This window comes from Helianthus annuus, chromosome 11 (genome assembly GCF_002127325.2).
Source record: "Helianthus annuus cultivar XRQ/B chromosome 11, HanXRQr2.0-SUNRISE, whole genome shotgun sequence".
Classification (NCBI taxonomy): Eukaryota; Viridiplantae; Streptophyta; class Magnoliopsida; order Asterales; family Asteraceae; genus Helianthus; species Helianthus annuus.
Genome location: NC_035443.2, coordinates 134,458,587 through 134,480,734, shown reverse-complemented (window position 1 = coordinate 134,480,734; position 22,148 = coordinate 134,458,587).

The following is a 22,148-nucleotide window of genomic DNA, read 5'->3' as shown; positions in this document are numbered from 1 at the left end:
GCAAACTTGGATTTAATCCACATCATCTCGGACGGTGATACGGATCTTGCGATGAAGACAGTCTAAGTCTGCTTAAAATTTACACAGAAGTCTAACGACCACCACCAAAGTTCCGCCTGTACATCATCGACCACCACCAAAGTTCCACCTGAAAACCACCACCCACTGGCCGAAGCATCATCAGATCTTAAAAAAAAAAAAAAAAAAAAGAGTTACGAGTAGTTACCGGAAAAAAAAAAGGAACCGCCGAAGTTCTCCGCCGTCTCCGCCGTTGTACTGAGGAGTGTCGTTGTTCTCCGCACCGCCGCCGCCGGCGGTTCTGATTCCGTCGCTCGCCTCCCTTTCCTTCTCCGGTCTCTCTTTCTCTCTCTTTTTCTTGAGTTGTTCGGTCACCAGAGAAGCAGGGCCGCCACCGTCTGGGTTCTTGACGGAACCCTAGTCTCTCCGCCTCTTAACATCGCTGCCACACACCAGCAAATCCTCCTCCTTTTGACAGTAGGGTGGTCGTGAACGGTGTTTGGTGGTGCCAGAAGGGTGGTTGACGGAGGAGGGGGGGTGGGTTGCAGGAGGTGAACGGTGATGGGTATTGGGTGGGAATGAAGAAGATAACTGCATTTTCAAATAGAAGATAGTGCATTTTCAAATAGAAGAGTTATGAGGAGACATGTGAAAGTAAATTATAAATGAGAAAACAGAAACATTAAATAGAGAGAGAAATGATGAGGAGACAATCATTAAATGGAGAGAGAGAGTGGTGACTTGACATATGGGATAAATAACCAATATATCCTTTATGTTGGCATAATGTGATTGGTTGAGAGTGTTTCTCGTGGTTCTTACAACTGTAAGTGGTTTCTATTTTAGCGGCTCCCTATATATATATGTGTGTATATATATATATATATATGTATATATATATATGTATATATATTATATGTATATATATATATATACATATATATATATACATATATATATATAATATATATATATAGGATAATGCTAGATAAAAAACCCTAAAATTCTTAGAAAACTCTGGAAACCCAAATGGGAAGCCATTTTTACCCAACCTCCCGACATTTTTTTTTTTTTTTGAAAAAAATTACACATGTAATATACATGTTTTAGAGTGTTTTGGGCCAAAAAAAACAAAAAAGCGCCGAAGGGATTTTTTTAAAAAAAATAAACAAATTTCAGCTCCTAACACGTGTTAAGCAAAAAATCCATAATTTCGCTGAAAATTGCTGAAACTTGTTTTTTTTTTTTAAAATATCCCTTCGGCGCTTTTTTGATTTTTTTGGCCCAAAAGTCTTAAAAACATGTATATTACATGTGTTATTTTTTTCAAAAAAAAAAATGTCGGGAGCTTGGGTTTTCTCGGGTTTTTTATATATATAGGGTTTTCTATCTAGCCCTACCCTATATATATATATGTATATATATATATATATGTATATATATATGTATATATATATATATATGTATATATATGTATATATATATATATATGTATATGTATATATATATATATATATATATATGTATATATATATATATATATATATATATATATATATAACTATTTTTCTAATATATTTGACTTTTACAAGCTAAACTCAAGCCCAACATTTTCACCAACAAGCCTAAGAGGGACAAGTTCAGTGCATAAACAATAATGTGTTGCTAAGTGCGAGAAAAGTTCATTTACTTGTAGGTAGTGCATAGAAGACAATCAAAATAGTAGGGAGAGAAAATGGGACGGTTACGCAACCATTTTATATATCACATTCAATACAATTAACAGTTGCATTATGTGGTTTTCCAAATTTCATAATATTCTTGGTATTGAAATGAACGCCCCTCTTAAGAAATAACATACAAAAGAAAGAAAGATGGATCAATCAACCTTCGGTTGTGTGTAAAAGATCCTTGATTGCTTTTGGCATTGGACTGTTTGGTACTAGAGACTTCCAGTACACTTCAGGACTCACTGCATGACTTCCCACAATTGCTAGCTGATCATAACCAAATCATAGACAAAAGTGTGTATTAGCTTGCTAGCTAGTTTTGAGTGTTGACATTGCACTTAACCATCTTAACACTTATAGAATTCTTAAACCGGCTAGCCGAATGATGATGTGTCGAATAGTATATATAGCTTAGCCAATATCATTTAAATAAATGAAAGATCCAACAAAAGTTAGATTTATGTGTTGTTAATGAAAGATGTACTTACAGAAAGGAGTGTGTAAACGTGGAGAAGCTTGAACTCCATTTTAAGGTGGATTTTGATGATGTGTGAAGTGAGATTGGGTTTGATGGGGTATTTATAGACTGGAAAATAGAGTTCATAAACACTCATCAAATAATTCTTCGCGTATGCCGCCTACACGTAGGGTAGTAAAAAAATGGTAAAAAACCGGTTTTAGGAACGAAACCTAGAAAAAAACCCGACCCGGCGGTTATATGGTTTGTCTTTGCGACATTTGTAACCGGTTTAAAAACCGAACTGATTTAAAAAAACTGTTTTTTTTTTGCCCAGACCGGTTTTAAAACCGAACTAAAGTGGTTAGTACCAGTTTGGGTTCTCCTAGTTTAAAAACCAAGACAGTTTTTGAAAAACCGGTTTCTTGTGCCAAAAAAAAAAAAAAAAAAAACGAAACCAGTTAAAAACTATACCGGTTATTTTAAAATACCTATTTGTACACCTTTAGGTATAGGTGTCATTGACGCACAAAATGGTCAGGTCTGACTTCCATTTCAACAAATTTTTCCATTCTTACAAAACCTCAGGTTGTTTGTTTGGTATGCAATTTATAATTTTCAACAACTACAAACAAGAGTGTACACGGGAATAGTTCCACCCTCCAATTAGTGAAAAAGGGCGATGGCCTTTTTTTATTTTAAGTTCTTAATATAAATAGATAATCTTATTGGTCTAATCAATTTATGAATAAAATAAATTTATGCTTTTAAATATGAATTTAGCTTAAAGTTACGATTTTACCCTTTTTCAAAAATATGAATTTGCCCCTTTTTCAAAATTTACACTTTCCCCCTAAGTGCAAATTACGATTTTGCCCTCATTTCAAAATAAATTTATACCAATTCTCACAGCTCAAAATTACGATTTTGCCCTTAGTGCAAAACTATAATTTTGCCTCAGTTCAAAATAAAATTATGGTTTTGACATAGCTAAAAATTACGAATTTGCCCTCAGTTTAAAATTATGAGTTTTCCCTCGTTTAAAAAATTACGATTTTACCTCTGCTAAAATTTGTAGTCTTCCCAACGTTTTAGTTTTCCCTCACTAGTTACGATTTTCCCTCGGTTAAAAAAATATGATTTTGCCCCATTTTCAAAAATTACGATTGTGCCATGAGTTCATAATTACAATTTTGCCCTTAGTTCAAAACTATTATTTTGCCGCCGTTCAAAATAAAATTATGGTTTTGCCCCGAGCTTAAAGTTACGAATTTACCCTCAGCTTAAAATTATGAGTTTGCCCTTAACTAAAAAAATTACAATTTTACCCCAAGTTGTAGTCTGCCATTGCTTTACTTTTTTTTTTTTTTTTTTTTTTGCAAAACTATAGTAGTTTTTATTTTACTTCGTTGACTCAATTTAACTTTTGTGTCAACCAGGTGTCTAGCACTCGATCATTGGTTCTGACAAATTACTATTTTGCCCCCCAACTCAAAATTAAAGGTGTGCCATCATTTTAGTTTTTTTTAGCAAAACTATGATAGTGTTTTGATTTAATTGGTTGACTCGATTTTTTTTTTATAGATCGTGTTATAAGTAATATGTATAACTAACTAAAATACATACGTGCATGTTATGAAACTAAGAAATTTTCAGCTTGACGCTCCGCAACGCGGGCAGGGCATCCAACTAGTTCTTTACAAATATCCTTACATTTTTCACGTTATAACACATTTTACATTTGTTTTTTTCAAAAAAAAAATGTTTATTATAACAAAACTATGTATTCTTCATATTTGTATTACCTAAAATAATAATTTTTGCATTTACAAATTTAATAATAAACTATTAGTTTCTCCATAAATTCGTTGACAAGTTTTATATATATACACAAAACCTTTAGACGTTATTAAATTTTTAAAAATTGTATTTCAAATTAATTTAAAAAGGAAATAGAAATAAGGTAAAACAAAAGAAAATATAAACTAAAAACAGATGAAAACTAATTGGCTTCTTAGACTGCATGATGTAGTGGGGTGCGAAAGACATGTTGCATTACCTCTTTCACACCCCAAATATCATTACACAATTGTTAAAAAGGGGCATTAAGGAGTCCATCTTATCGTAGTAATGGGCGTTAAAGTGAAGGGATTAGGGGCTAACTAAAGTCAAAACCAACCAACCACATATTTAATTATTTAATATATCTTTTATCTTTAATTTAATTTTTAGTAAAACTATTATACTATTGTGAAAGTGTGATTTGGTTAAAAGCATCCTGTCTAACACTTTGATTAAAAACTTTAACACTCTTCACTACGTATAGTCTTCGGCTGGAGGGTGTGGTTGGAGCCCCCTAGGGGCTTTATCAGGCCACGTAGGATCCACGTCAGCCATGGAGCCCCCTTTTAATTTGCAAGGTGTGGATGGAGCCCCCATTAAACAAAATTAAAAAAAAATTGATTGGTTGACATGTTTTGGGCCCCACCTGAACACATTAGTCTGCTCGTTACCATGCTAGCGTCTCAACCATGGCGCCCCCCTCTTAAAATGGAAGGTGTGGTGATGGAGCCCTATGGGGCGCTATAGTTGCTGAGTTGGCGGGGCTGGCACCCCCACACCCTCCAGCCTTAGTGTTAAAAATCACTTTAATTCTATAATTTGATTGTCTCCATAAAGCACTTCACATAGGTGTTGAATTTGCAACACCTTATCTAGACACGTTTACTTTGTTGATGATTAGTCTAACACTTCTTTAGTCATTATACTCAACTAATGTATTCCTTATTAAAATAAACGATAAACTATTCAAAGGTTACAACTTACAAACATCATAGGTACATTGTGACCAACTATCAGATGCAATCATTTAAGTGTGATAAGACAAATGCTGTGACTATTTATCAAATGCAAAAAATAGAATGTACGATGTCCACGTATTTGTTATACTGATAAAAATGTTATAAAAAGTAAAATACAAATGATTCTATATAATCTTTATAATTAAATGATTCTATAGAATCTTTATAATTGCATAGTGTTGATTCCTAACTTTTCAGAAATTACAGTATCGTCTCATTTTTCATTAAACCGTACCATATTTGATAATTATTATCAACAATCATGATAAAAAATGATAAATTTATGTGAAATCAGCATTACACAAGCCAATATTAGCGACGGCCACAAAATCCCTAACTAAAATTGAGAAGGATTTACTACCGAAGGCACATTCGGAGAAATTACGACGAATGTACATGATAATTCCATTGTCAATGGTGTCATTGTGAAAGTCATTGCAAATGAAAAAAATAATGAGAAATAATATAAATTAAATAAATCTGCCAAAAATAGTAATTAAAAAATATAAAATTAATAGAATTTGTTGCTACTACCTTGCAAACATAAACAATAAAAAGAAATAAATAAATTTGTTGCAAACTAAGAATTAGAGAAAACAAATTTGTCGCTATTATTTTGTAAGATGATAATCTGAAAAACAAGGTCAAGCTAAACTTGATCAATCAAAGTCAATAAAATCAAACTTGTTATTTTAAAGTTAATACGCCTTCTTCCCCTACCGATGATTTAATGTCCCACCCCCTCCTACGACGGTGATCACCCCCCCCCCCTAATTGTAGACTTCATGTCTAGGTGTCTAGGAGTATTTACATTGATCTCACTATTCACATCCATATAATTAGCTAAAACACACTTTGTTCTCTAAATTTTCTTTATCTTTTAAAAACCTTATACATCTCAATCCTCATATATGTCTATTAATTAAATAATACTTGCTTATTACATTTTTTTCTTTCCTCTAGTAAAAAAATATGATGCCGCTTAGTTAAAAACTATGAAACAAGTCCGCGATGGCTCAAAACTTGAATTGATAGAGAGATATGGAATGAATTTTCGTTAGAGAATCAGAAATAAGTCTCTAATTTTCATTCATACTTTGAGGAATGGGATGGAGTGTAAATATATGTAAAAATAGAGGTGGAAGTTGTATTATGAGATGTGTAAATGGTAAGATTAAATATTTATTTATATGTATTTAATCTAGTAGCCATCATTATCAGTTATATAATATGGATCAAAATATATTAGAACCTATAATATAATTAGTTGGTAATTGTTGATGGACCGATTTACCCTCACTAACTAATTAGATTTCCTCTTGGGTGTATATAAGGAGATTACTAGAGAGGTATTATGATTGGACTCTAATAATAACATCATACATCTCGGCCCCCTCTCTCTCCATAATCACAATTCCTAACCCTAAGGAATTTGGTATTACCATCATTCACATACATCCTAAAGGGGAACCGGATCAAGCTGACTGACATGTCGAACTCCATGGCTGCATTTGTTTCTAGATTGTTTGTTGGCCTGAATGTTGTATAGGTATTACTTTTACATGTTTTCCATTGCATAGTTACAGAACTGATCAACATGTGGTATTAGAGCATATGTTGATAAATCAGTTCTGTTTGTTTCCATTATTCTAGGATTAAAATATGGAAAACAAACTTTATGAAAACCTGATAAATCTCAAGAACATGAAATTGGAATAAACCAAAAGATTTACGTTTTATGTTCTAAAATAAGATGTTTAGTCACATCATGGAAATCACTATTCAGAAATCAGTATAAAGAACTTAAAATCTCATATTTCGGATTCCAAAATTTATTTTTTATGTTTTAGGTTTCATTATGTTCATAAGAAAATTCGAATAAATTTCTATATTTTGAAATTAATTTCGGATCACAGGGTGTTTTTCTGCTTTGATCTAGTTTATCAACTAAAATGTATTCGAAATCTGTTATAATCATAAATGGATATTATTTTCGAAATATTTTGATAAATATAGATCAGCATTAAAATAGGAAAATGATCCCATGATCCCTTAATTTTTCGGATTTTCAACTTTATCATAATTAACTACCAAAATTAAGGGATTTCGAATCTTGGGGAACACATTTCGGATAAATCCGAAATCCTATTCGAACTTACAATTTCGGAGAAATCCGAAATCATTCGAAATCACTAATTTCGGACAGATCCAAAATCTCATTCGAACTCACAAATTTCAGATAAATCTGAAATATTATTCGAAATCATACATTTCAGATAGATCTGAAATCTCATTCGAAATCATACATTTCGGATAAATCCGAAATCTAATTTATTTGAAATCTAAAATGTTCTCGAAATATCAAGATTTATCTGAAATCTCATTACTACTTTAGGTTGTTATTGTGAACTAAATTTCAGCGCTAACATGTGGTTTGCTATTAAGTAATTGGTTTTGTAAAACACTTAAACAAAATCAGATAATCTTTTCACAAAACCAAATAGCTTAACTTGACTGAGCTTTTGATGTATCACCTATGCCTAAAGGTGATTTGATACATCTATTTATTGTTCAAGTATAATAAAAAGTTATGTTAATTATGCTTTACAAACGTGAATGTCTTATTTCTGGGCAAAGCTGATTTAATTCATTATGTCTAGCATACTTAACAAGTTCATAACTAAGGTAATTGTCTCATTTCTGGCCAAAGTTGATTTGCCACAATTACTTTGCACACATGCTTAGATGATTACACTTCTGCCCCAAGGTGACTTGTCTTCACTTAAGTAGAATTTTAACATAGTCTATTATTTTGATGTTAGTAATACACATATCACAATTTCTTCAAATAATGATCATCACATTAATGATCCTTCATTAATCTTTTGATCATATCCTGTTTGCCTTACTTTAATACCCCATTACAATACTCACCATAACTTTCTTATATAAATTAGTATCTCATCCACTCTAATTTCTAAACTTAATATGTTTTGCCTCACTTAAAGTTTCTATAAGATTAGCACCTAAATCAAATCCTTGATTATCTCTTAAGACATGATTGTAACGCCTCGCTTTTTGAAACTTAGCTTAATTAGAATGATTGTTTACATGCCTATTTTTGGAAACTTATATCCGTATCGGATTCGTATTTCACTCCAGGCTTCGTAATTCACAACTTTGATCGTAGTAATGCCTTTAATACTCAACTAACGTAATCATTTTATTTAAGTTATACTTCGATAAATGGTACTTGTTTTACTTTCAAATCTTACACATATCTGATGCATATTCGTTATTCTCGTAAATGCATGTTTATCTTACGAATAACAACTGTCACACCCCCAAATTCCACAAGCGGAGTATCACCGCAGGAGGCGTGACTGACCAGGATCCAGCCACCAATCATATTGAACCATAAATAACTAAGTAAATAAAAGTCCAAACCAAACAATATAATTGGTGCCAAACAATTCAACAAGTTCAAGTTGTCAGCGGAAGCATAAAGTTCAAAACCCAAAACGTAAGTTTAAAAGTTCATAAGTTTAACATGGAACTCAACAGTCCATGTCCCATAACGACCTCGTCCTCCTGTGCAAGCTCCATCTAAGCACCTAACGACCTGCAAGGCATATAGTAACGAATCAACAACAAGGTTGAGCAAGTTCACAGATGGGTGTTCGTTTTAAGTTGTTTCAAACATAAGTTTCTGTTAGTTGGCTTAGTTGTCGTGGGGGTTACCCCATAGTTGAAAAAAAAAACATAGTCATTCCTTTCCTTTTTCCCTGGCTCCTAGCCGTGGGGGCTACCCCATGAACATCCCACTAGACCCGTTACCATATTGACTACTGACTGAAGTAGGTTGGGTGCCCTAAGTCAATGTCTATCATCATTAACGTGCCTAGATCCATTAGTCCACGCCCGTCCTCTGCGGCACGGTGTGAGGCTTGTCAAACCTAATTGCGCTATTTAACTAATGACCCGTTCGCCATTGGCCCGACGATTAAGTCGAAATAAAAATGAGGGACTTAATGCTAGAGTTTTTGTCTAGTGTGAATGTTGTCACCTTTCAGTTAAGAGGGTGGAGGTACGTCTCCCATACAAGGAGATCACGCAGGTTCCAATGTTGTCACCCTTCAATTAAGAGGGTGGAGGTACGTATATTACCCAAGAAGAATACGCAGGTTTCCTTTCAATCAATTACCCATTCCCAACCACTGGGAATCCCATGCCTTGTAGAAAGTGTGAACTCACCTTAGGTTAGCTTGGCAGATAAGAAAAAGGTCAATCGAGCTGCTTGTGGTCAAACACGTCCTAGCATGGTTACCATACAAGTCAGGTCTAGGTTCAAGTAGTGCACGTATGTTTACACATAACCCAGCAAGTTACGACATATAATGATCATGGCATACACATAGGACACGTTAAACAGTATCAGACAAGTATACATAAAGCCCAAACTTGTGCGATCCATATGATTTGGGCCGATGCAGATGTACGAGCCTAAACACTTTGTGCGATTCACTTATAAAGCCCATATGAATACCCGGCCCGACATGTTGTGCGATCCGCACAACCTTGTGCGATCCACAACATGTTGTGCGATCCACAACATGTTGTGCGATCAAACAAACACCCGACCCAATCCATTAGGAAACCCAACATCTTGTGCGGCCCATATAATCTTTTGCGATTCATCATATATTATGCAATTGGGGTTTGGGCTGTACGGCCCAATAACATAGCATAGCTTAAACATTTGTGTGGCCCAAGGCATTGTGCGATCAACACAGTCTTGTGTGATCCACTACGACTTGTGCGATCATGCATAACTAGGTTGTATTGTGAGCGTAAACAGTTGCACCAAGCTTGTGCGACCAGTCCCTTGTGCGATCAGATCAGATCTTGTGCGATCTGACCTTGTGCGATCTAGGGTGGGCCTTGTGCGGTTAGTTATCTAATCCCTAGAATCATGCAATTAGTTACAACAATTTGACAGTTTCCTTTTATTTAATCCCATTAACAATTAATAGTTTCCCAATTGTTCCTTTAATCGATCAAATCAAGGGATTTCCATTATTTCTTATGAACCCTAATTAACAATTAACAACTAGTTCAGCACAACAGTTAGTAACATCCAAATACATTAATTTGGATCATTCAAAATAACGATTTCACATACTAGCATGCAACCTATGTCATGAACATCAACAATTGACTAACATGTAACCAAGATCGCATCCTTTTAGCACGTATTCGGTCCTAAATTATCATGAATCATTACATAAACCATCAACTAAAACAATTCCCTCGCACAAATATATATTGAGACCGAACCCTATTTCCAAAGCAAGCATCACGACTTCCATCAACATAACTACTAACATGTAATCATATTTTCATGTATAACCACAACATCGATTAACATTCAAACAAACTATAACGAAACGCTAACCGATTGGAGGGTGAAACAGGATTCGTCCCGAACAAGGAGATCTTCGAGAAAGAGGAGATGTTGTCGTCGGTTTAGAGAGGAGAGAAAGAGAGTATAGGGTTTGTATGTGTTGTGTGGTTTGAGGATTATGGGGATTATACCACACACCCCTTGATGTTATTCGAAATAAGGGAGTAGGCCGAACCCTTCATGGGCTGCCCCTTTGGGTCAATCATTTAAACAAGAGTGTGGGCCGAGAGGATGTTGTGCGATTGGATTTATGGTGTGCGGCCCAAAGAGGGTTTGTGCGATCGAATTCCTATTGTGCGATTACATTATATATACATATATTACACATAATCACATAATACAAGCATAACATTTCATTGAAATCAATCATAATAATTAGTCATTTAATATTCATTCAGGTTACATCAAAGTACAAAGAAAGGTTCTAAAATACGAGTTGTCACATCATCTCCAAGTTGAAAGAAATTTTGTCCCGAAATTTAGCACGTAGTCACTGAGGAAGCTAATTAGGTTGTGTAGTTTCCTGGTTTTCCTGGGGTGTCACATCATTCCCCTGTTGGTTTGGAATTTCGTCCCGAAATTCCGTAGTAGCTTCAGTCTCAGTAGTGGTTTCACTTTTCTCAAACAACTGGGGATACTTGTGTTTCATTTGGTCTTCTCGTTCCCAGGTAAACTCTGGGCCATGACGGGAGTTCCAACGAACTGGAACAATGGGTATCCTGGTGCGTTTGAGAATCTTGACCTCCTAGTCCAAGATTTCCACTGATTCCTCGACAAATCGCAACTGATCATCCATTGTGAGTTCCTTGAAAGGACCTATGAGGGTCTCATCTGACAGGCACTTCTTCAGATTTGACACATGGAATACGTTGTGAACTCCACTGAGCACTTCGGGTAGATGGAGTCTGTATGCCACTTTGCCGATTTTCTCAGTGATCTCAAAAGGTCCGACATAACGCGGATTGAGCTTGCCCCGTTTACCAAAGCGAACCACACCTTTCCAAGGTGAAACTATATGTATCACTCGATCCCCAACCTGGAACTCGAGCGGTTTCCTGTGCTTGTCAGCATAGCTTTTCTGGCGGTCACGAGCTGCCGCCATTCGTTGTCGTATTTGGGCAATCTTTTCCGTTGTGTCGACGACGAGTTCTGGGCTAGTGATTTGGCTGTCGCCAACTTCTACCCAGCATAAAATTTCCGTCCTTACAAAGCCTTGAACGGAGCGGCCTGGATGCCGGTGTGGTAACTGTTGTTATACGAAAACTCCACCAAAGGTAGATGCCTTTCCCAGCCATTACCAAAGTCGATTACACATGCTTGAAGCATGTCTTCAAATGTTTGGATGGTGTGTTTAGTCTGCCCATCCATCTGTGGATGATATGCTATGCTCATGTCTAGACGTGAGCCAAAGGATTTGTGCATCGCCTGCCATAAATCAGATGTAAAACTTGGATCACGATCAGAAATAATGGAGGTTGGCACCCCGTGTCTCGAGACTATTCCTTCATGTAGATGTCTGCTAGAGTTGAGAACTTATCCGTCTCCTTGATAGCCAAGAAGTGAGCAAACTTAGTCAGTCGATCCACTATTACCCAAATGGTATCGTTTCCTCGTTGAGATCTAGGTAAGCCAGTAACAAAGTCCATGGAAATTTTCTCCTATTTCCATGTCGGAATTTTTGGTTGCTGAATTAGGCCTGATGGCTTCTTGTATTCAACCTTGACCTTAGCACAGGTCAAACATTTACTTACATAGGTCGCTATGTTAGCTTTCATGTGGGGCCACCAGTACAGAGTTTTGAGGTCTTGGTACATCTTGTAAGAACCAGGGTGCACCGAGTAGCGAGATTTGTGTGCTTCGTCCATCAGAAGTTCTCGCAAGTTTCCAAAGAGTGGAACCCAGACACGTTCCATGAAGTAGTGAATACCACCTTCCTTACGTTCGAGTTTCTTTTCCATGCCCCGCAGGGACTCTGGTTTGAGATTCTCTTCCTTTAAAGCTTCAACCTGAGCATCACGAATTTGAGCGGGAAGACTGGAGTGGATGGTAAGCTGTAACGCACGTACACGCTTAGGTTTGGTTTCGTTACGACTGAGGGCATCAACCACAACATTGGCTTTACCTGGATGGTACTTGATCGCGCATTCATAGTCGTTATCGAGTTTGACCCATCGACGTTGTCGCATGTTCAACTCCTTCTGGTCAAAGATATGCTACAGACTCTTGTGATCGGTGTAATTGGTGCACTTGGTACCGTAATGTCTGCATATCTTGAGCGCAAACACCACTACTCCCAACTCCAAGTCGTGAGTGGTGTAGTTCTTTTCGTGAACCTTGAGTTGGTGCGATGCATAAGTAATAACTTTCTCACGTTGCATCAACACACAACCAAGTCCTTGGATTGACGCGTCACAATAAACCACAAAGTCGTCTGTGCCTTCAGGTAATGAGAGAATAGGTACGCTACAAAGCTTCAGTTTCAGCTGCTGAAATGCGGATTCCTGAGCATCACCCTAACGGTAGGTGACACCCTTCCGAGTAAGAACAGTAAGAGGCTGCGCAATCATAGAGAAATCCTTAATAAACCTTCTGTAGTATGCCGCCAAACCCAAGAATTGACGGATTTCAGTCGGTGTTAGAGGTGCAGACCAATTCCTGATTGAGTCAACCTTGGATGGATCAACCTGAATCCCATCCTTATTAACCATGTGGCCTAAGAAATGGACTTCACAAAGCCAGAAGTCACATTTCGAAAATTTAGCATAAAGCTGTTCTGTTCGCAGAAGTTCCAAAATGAGTCGTAGATGACGCTCGTGTTCCTCCTGACTTTTGGAATAGACCAGAATGTCATCGATGAAAACAATAACAAACTTATCCAAGTAAGGTTTGCACACTCGGTTTATAAGATCCATGAAGACCACAGGTGCGTTTGTCAGCCCAAAAGCATAACCAGGAATTACTAGTGTCCGTAACGAGTCTTGAATGCTGTCTTGGAGATGTCCTCGTCTCGGACTCTCAACTGGTGATAGCTCGATCTCAGATCAATCTTAGAGTAGAAGCTTGACTCTTGCAACTGGTCGAACAGGTCATCAATACGTGGGAGAGGATAACGATTCTTCACGATCATCTTGTTGAGTTCACGATAGTCAATGCACATTCGAAAGGTACCGTCTTTCTTCTTCACAAACAAAACTGGAGCTCCCCAGGGCGAAGAACTAGGACGAATGAAACCTTTGTCCAAAAGCTCTTGAAGTTGCGCGGACAGTTCTTCTAGTTCAGACGAAGCTAAGCGATAAGGTGCACGAGCTATTGGTGTTGCGCCAGGAGCTAGCTCGATTTAAAACTCGACTTGATGATGAGGCGGAAGACCAGGTAATTCCTCAGGAAATACCCTAGGGAAGTCACGTACGATCGGAATGTCTTTAGTCTTCTTCTCTTTCGTTGAGGTGTCAGTTACGAGGGCTAGAATAGTAGTGTGCCCCTTTTGCAAACACTTCTGGGCCTTAAGGAAAGAGATGATGCCCACGACAGCACCACTCTTGTCACCACGAATCACGAGGGGTTCTTCCCCAGAACAAGAGATGCGGACATATTTCTCCTTGCAGAGTATTTCCGCTCTATGTTGGGATAACCAATCCATTCCAAAGACGACGCAAAAAATACCAAGAACGATGGAGATAAGATCGATAGAGAAGGTTTGACCAGCTAGAACGAGATTACAACCCTTAACTATATGTGTGGCCTCAAGATTTTTACCGTTAGCTAGTTCTACAACATGCTTGGTGTTCAAGGGAATTGGGGTACACTTAAGCATCTGACTAACCCTTATGGACACGTAACTAGTATCAACACCCGAATCAAATAGAACAGAAACAAAGAAATCATCCAGTAGGAACTTACCCATCACGACGTTGGGATCGTTCCTTGCATCACCCTGACCAATCACGAAAGCACGTCCCCTGGCACCATTGCCATCATTGTCATACCTGTTGTTTCCATTCCCCTGGTTGTTGTTGTTGTTGTTCTGATTCTGGTTCAGCTAAGGGCAGTCTCTTTTAAAGTGGCCCTCAGCACCACACTGGAAATATCCTTTGTTGATACCCTGATGTTGCTGCTGCAGATGGCGCTGGTTCTGCAGAGTCTGCTGCTGTTGCTGTCGCCTTTGATTCACAGGATAAAGACTCCTACAATCTTTGGCTGCATGACCTGGTTTGTTACATCTCTGACAGTTGCCCTTGCTACACGGTCCGCTGTGGTGCATGTTTCATCGATTTCACTTAGGGTGGCTTCCCTTGTACCCACCCTGACCTTGGTTACCAGAAGGTTGTTGACTAGGGCTCATGTAGTCGTCAGTTCTTCGCTGCTGAGACTGAGACTGAACAGAAGTTGAACCCTTGCTTGAATTACCATCCCATTTGCGCTTGTTATCACTAGGAGCATCAGAAGTAGTGGTAGAACTAATACGCCTTGGCAGCCTATTTTGCTCGACTGCCTGATCAGTGAGGCGGTGGGAGAGTCGTATGACCTGCTGAATCGTGGGGAGGTTCGCCGCAGTTACCATGCTTTGGATTTCTGGTACTAAACCCTTGAGATAAAGCTTAATACGTTTGCAGGGAGGATCTACCATGGTAGGACACAATGCAGCTAATTCGTTTGATCTCTTAGTATACGCTTCGATCTCAGACCCCGTCATCTTCAGATTGTAAAATTCCACCTCGAGCTTGTGTATGTCATCACGATGACAATACTCTTCTTTGATCAGATCCTTGAAGTCATTCCATGGGGTGGCATTAGCAGCTGCCAGCCCTAGCATTTGCACCTGTGCGTTCCACCAAGTTAAAGCACCGCTTTCAGTGTTCTCGTAGCAAACTTTAACCTACAGGCAACAGGGCATTCACACATTTTGAAAACAGATTCGATTTTCTCGAACCAGTGGAGATGACCTACAGCTCCATCTGTACCACTGAAGGTACTAGGTCGACAGTCCATGAAGGTCTTGAACGTACACACGGGAGGCTGAGCATGCTTACCTATCGTGTGAGGAAGAAAAGACAACGTTAAGCACAAGAGTTGGTTCATGAGAGTAGGATCTAAACATCCTAGGATAGGTCGAAATAGGAGGCTATACCTCCTGCTTTAGCTACTGCGAGAGCCTCGGCAACTCGTTCGTTGATTAGAGCCGTCAGCTGGGCTTGAGTCAAATTGAGACGTCCACTCATGATCTTCATAACGAAAGAAACACAAGTAATAATGGTGGCGTAGAGGTGTGAGAAGCATGACATGACAGAAGAGAGCAAGCACACAGGGTTTCAAGCAAATAAGTGCATGTCAAGAAGGTACATTACAGCTAATGGCAACATGCTACTACGTTAACTAAGTATACCATGATCAATGCACTATTTAAACTAACACGTAAGCAATACAAACACAAACCATATCATCTATAGTGTTGAGTCTTTCACATGGAGCGAAGCGTCGTTGTGGATCGTTGAGCACTGAACAGGTTATAGTCTGGTTTTATCAAAAAGCTTTTTCCCTTTTAAAACCAAGTTCACTATAACCAATGGCTCTGATACCAATCTGTCACACCCCCAAATTCCACAAGCGGAGTATCACCGTAGGAGGCGTGACTGACCAGGATCCAGCCACCAATCATATTGAACCATAAATAACTAAGTAAATAAATGTCCAAACTAAACAATATAATTTGTGTCAAACAATTCAACAAGTTCAAGTTGTCAGCGGAAGCATAAAGTTCAAAACCCAAAACGTAAGTTTAAAAGTTCATAAGTTTAACATGGAACTCAACAGTCCATGTCCCACAACGACCTCGTCCTCCTGTGCAAGCTCCATCCAAGCACCTAATGACCTGCAAAGCATATAGTAACGAATCAACAACAAAGTTGAGCGAGTTCACAGATGAGTGTTCATTTTAAGTTGTTTCAAACATAAGTTTCTTTTAGCTGCCTTAGTTGTCGTGGGGGTCACCCCATAGTTAAAAAAACATAGTCATTCCTTTCCTTTTTCCCTGGCTCCCAGCCGTGGGGGCTACCCCATGAATATCCCACTAGACCCGTTACCATATCGAGTACTGACTGAAGTAAGTTGGGTGCCCTAAGTTAATGTCTATCATCATTGACGTGCCCAAATCCATTAGTCCACGCCCGTCCTCTGCGGCACGGTGTGAGGCTTGTTAAACCTAATAGCGCTATTTAACTAATGACCCGTTCGCCATTGGCCCGGCGATTAAGTCGATATAAAAAATGAGGGACTTAATGATAGAGTTTTTGTCTAGTGTCAATGTTGTCACCTTTCAGTTAATAGGGTGTAGGTACGTGTCCCATACAAGGAGATCACGCAGGTTCCAATGTTGTCACCCTTCAATTAAGAGGGTGGAGGTACGTATTCTAAAGAAGAATATGCAGGTTTCCTTTCAATCAATTACCAATTCCCAACCACCGGGAATCCCATGCCTTGTAGAAAGTGTGAACTCACCTTAGGTTAGCTCGGCAGATAAGAAAAAGGTCAATCGAGCTGCTAGCGGGCAACCACGTCCTAGCATGGTTACCATACAAGTCAGGTCTAGGTTCAAGTAGTGCACGTATGTTTACACATAAACCAGCAATTTACGACACATAATGATCATGGCATACACATAGGACATGTTAAACAATATCACACAATTATACATAAAGCCCAAACTTGTGCGATCCATGTGATTTGGGCCGATGCAGATGTGCGAGCCCAAACACTTTGTGTGATTCACTTATAAAGCCCATATGAATACCCGGCCCAACATGTTGTGCGATCCAACATACACCCGGCCCAATCCATTAGGAAACCCAACAACTTGTGCGGCCCATATAATCTTGTGCGATTGGGGTTTGGGCTGTACGGCCCAATACCATAGCATAGACTAAACATTTGTGTGGCCCAAGGCATTGTGCGATCAGCACGGTCTTGTGCGATCCACTACGCCTTGTGCGATCATGCATAACTAGGTTGTACTGTGAGCTTAATCAGTTGCACCAAGCTTATGCGACCAGTCCCTTGTGCGATCTGACCTTGTCCGATCAAGGGTAGGTCTTGTGCGATTAGTTATCTAATCCCTAGAATCATGCAATTAGTTACAATAATTTGACAGTTTCCTTTTATTTAATCCCATTAACAGTTAACCTTTTTCCAACTGTTCCTTAAATCGATCAAATCAAGGGATTTCCATTATTTCTTATGAACCCTAATTAACAATTAACAACTAGTTCAGCACAACAGTCAGTAACATCCAAATACATTAATTTGGATCATTTAAAATAACGATTTCACATACTAGCATGCAACCTAAGTCATGAACATCAACAATCGACTAACATGTAATCAAGATCGCATCCCTTTAGCACGTATTCGGTCCTAAGTTATCATTAATCATTACATAAACCATCAACTAAAACAGTTCCCTCGCACAAATATATATTGAGACCAAACCCTATTTCCAAAGCAAACATTAAGACTTCCATCAACATAACTACTAACATGTAATCCTATTTTCATGTATAATCACAACATCGATTAACATTCAAACAAACTGTAACGACACACTAACCGATTGGAGGGTGAAACAGGATTCATCCCGAACAAGGAGATCTTCGAGGAAGAGGAGATGTTGCCGTCAGTTTTGAGAGGAGAGAAAGAGAGTATAGGGTTTGTATTGTTGTGTCTTTTGAGGATTACGGGGATTATACCATACACCCCTTGAAGTTATTCGAAATAAGGGAGTAGGCCGAACCCTTCATGGGCTGCCCCTCTGGGTCAATCATTTAAATAAGAGTGTGAGCCGAGAGGATGTTGTGCGATTAGATTTATGGTGTGCGGCCCAAAGAGGGTTGCCCCTCTGCGTCAATCATTTAATTCCTATTGTGCAATTACATTATATATACATATATTACACACAATCACATAATACAAACATAACATTTCATCGAAATCAATCATAACAATTAGTCACGTAATATTCATTCAGGTTACATCAAAGTACAAAGAAAGGTTCTAAAATACGAGTTGTCACAACTACCATAAATACGTGACTTTAAACGTTCTATACATAATTATATACTTACCACACTCAACCTTTACATCAAGTTCTGTTTTACACTAATTATATGTTTTACATTCTAAAATAACCTAAAATATGCCTAATAACCAAACACCAGGGACCAAAAATGACAAAATGGAAAAGATGACCGGTTGGAACCGCCCGCGACACACGGCACTCCCTTGGTCCGCTTCCACGACGCATCGTGGGGGGGGGGGACCCGGTCCGCATCAGCTGCATTTCAGCTTTTTTATTGGTTATATTTACACTCTCAACTCCCACCTAAATGCCTTTAATACTCAACTAAGTTACAATTAACACAAACCCTAACCTACACACTATAAATACATGTCTTCCACACTATCTCAACCCTTTACACACTCTCATTTCACTCCAAAAATCCCACAAATTCATCCAAATCTCCAAGTTATGGCAAATTATACCTTTGCTCAAAACAGTAAGTTTTGAGCACTTTTTCTCTACTTTTCTTCATGTTTTCTTGTACCAATCTGTTTGGATGACCTTCAAGGATGTTATCTAAGATTCACCAAGGGGAAATCAGGTGATACATCACTTACATAAAGCTCCAAAGTCATATTTATTTTTTGATTTATATAAACTTAATGAAACTTCGTTATTCTTCAACTTTTCTTTATCATTTCTTCTTCCACAAAGCTTGGAACACCTCTAGGAATGTTTCCACAGGTTTACCATGGTAAGCCAAAGTGGAACAACACCGTTTTGAGGCCCAAACTTTCTGTTTTGGAAGAAATTTTGTTAACTTTTACAAAACTCGCTTTTTATGCTTGAATCTTGTACCTAATAACCTCCTAAACCCATCAATGGTTGTGGAACTTGTTAGAGTCGATTCTTACAAGTTTAGAGGTACAAACAACCTCTAAACTTTCTGATTTATTATGGTTCAATACAACCCACAAGTGTTGAAATCACATAAATTTCCCATAGTTCATATGGTGAGACTTATGTTTGATGCAAGTTTGAACTTTGGATGCTTTAGCATTTCAAACTTGATTCCACACCTCAATTGATGATTTACTTGTTAATACACTAGGTAGTTCTTTATTTCTTGTAATTCATGACCCTCCGAATCATTGATATGAGTAAAATGCAACATATAAATTGTATCAAATAAGGTATAAAAACAACCTTTTTTAGTACTAATGTTGGGAAAAGTGTGTTTCTTTGTATACTTTTGATTTTCAGGATTAAAAGAGCTTAAACGTACAAAAGGAACAAATTAACGGCAAAAACCAACATAAATTCAAAAGAAGAGAAGTTGACACTTCATACCGACCCTTTGAGCTTCACCCCAATGCCAAAAATAACAACTCAGAAGGCTGACACGGGGCTGTGCCACCTTGGCACGGGGCCGTACCCAGTAAAGATTCTCTACAGAAGAAAAGAAAACGGCAAAAGACAAACCAGACACACCAACACGGGGTCATGGTAAGGCAACACGGGGCAGTGGTCAACTCCCAGATTTACAGAATCTTGGATAGTACAGCAAGTACAATGGCCACGGGGCCGTGTTAGTACAAGATCTGACACTGCGATTAATGAAGAAGAGAGAGAATGCAGGCCACAGGGCCGTGCCAGGTTTCCTCTATTTTTGGAATAAGCCGACAACTCAAGTTGTCATTATCTTTTCAAAACTCAACAATTTTCAACAATATAAACACAATATATAAAATTTCTCTGAGTAAATTACAAGTTTTGTCCATTATGTTTGTCCCAAATTGCAGGCGGTGTCCTTTGTCTTTAAATTTGATGAGTTTTGTCCTTAACGTTTCAAAATCCTGCACGTTATGTCCTTTCGCCCTAACTCAGTCAGTTTTTTTTGTTAATTATGGTCATGTGACTTGCACATGAGGGCATCTTTCTCATTTCACCTTCCACGGACTATTGTATAAAAGAACTTATATGAAGGGGTATTGTGTGTAAAAAATGATCAAAGGTTCTGATAAAAAACTTATATGAAGGGGTATTGTGTTTAAAAAATATCAAAAGTTCTGAGTGAGAGAGAGAGAGAAGAGAGAGGGAGAGATTTTCCCCACCACCACCGCCACAGCTCCACCATGAGCCACCGTTCAATCTCCGACAACGACTCTGAACTCGACGAGTTCCACTCTTCTCTTCACGCCGACTCACCTTTCCGCTCCGGCAACATCATCTCCTCCAATTCCACTTCCACCGCCATCGTCACCGTCGACAAGTTCTGATCTACGATCAGATCTCCTCTTTCCGGTACGACATCATCTCCTCCCCCTCCACTTCCACTTCCACCGCCATCGTCACTGTCGACAAGTTCCGATCTCCGATCAGATCTCCTCTTTCTGGTACGACATCATCTCCTCCACCTCCACTTCCACCGCCATCGTCACCGATCAGACCTCCTCTTTCTGTTATGGTTTCTGATAAAACTCAAGGATGGAGTGGTGATTCGTTCGATAGATACATGGAGTTTAAGTATGTATTATTCAATTTTGTTGCTAATTGTGTGATTTAGTTCAGTTTTGATAAGTTTTTTGTGAATTGCTGACTGATTTTGACGTGTGAGATATTTGATTATGATCTAATTTCAATACTAATTGTCTGATTCACTTCAATTTTGATCAGTTTTTGTAAAGTGTTGACTAATTTTGTCTGTTTAGTTTTTGTAAGGATTTGGGGATAGTTTGTAGCTCTGTATTTTTTGTTTGTTCAGGCGATGGTGGAGATAGTGGGTGGTCGGCGGCAGGTGAGGGTTGGAGGTGGTGGTGGTCGGCGGCAGGTGAGGGTGGGAGGTGGGAGGTGGTGGTGGTCGACGGCAGGTGAGGGTGGGAGGTGGTGGTGGCAGGTGGTTGGAGAGAGAGAGTGTGTGGGTGTGTTGAGAAATTGCAGGATGTTTTATTTGTTTTCTAAAAATCATTATAAATTAGGATATGAAAAGATAATACTACCCTCATGTGCAGTGCACATGACATAACTTAACTGGAAATTATAACGGGGTTTGCCCTAAAGGACATAACGTGCAGGATTTTGAAATGTTAAGGACAAAACTCATCAAAATTAAAGACAAAGGACACCGCCTGCAATTTGGGAAAAACATAAAGGAAAAAACTTGTAATTGCTCAAATTTCTATCAAAATGCCAAACGTAACAAGTCACTAAAGGATCGGTTCGAGCTCGGGTCCGTTAACTTCTTTCGACCCAAACCAACCCCCGAAACTGACCCAAGTTGCACCGCATCGAGCCGAAAACCGAGCTGATACTAAACTTTGTCACCGCCCTATTTTCTTGTCGAACCGAACCTGAACCTAGTGAACCATAACTGAACTATGTCGAACCGAAAATGAACCAAGATCCGAGCCGAAACTGAACTGGGCAAACCTGAACCCAAAATAATCCCCTGACCCACAACTGAACCAACGAACCGTAACGATCTACGATTGACTTCTGCTGACCATGCTTCACAAAATCCGAACCCAAAATAACTTGAACCAGGACCCGAGAACGGAACTTGAATGAA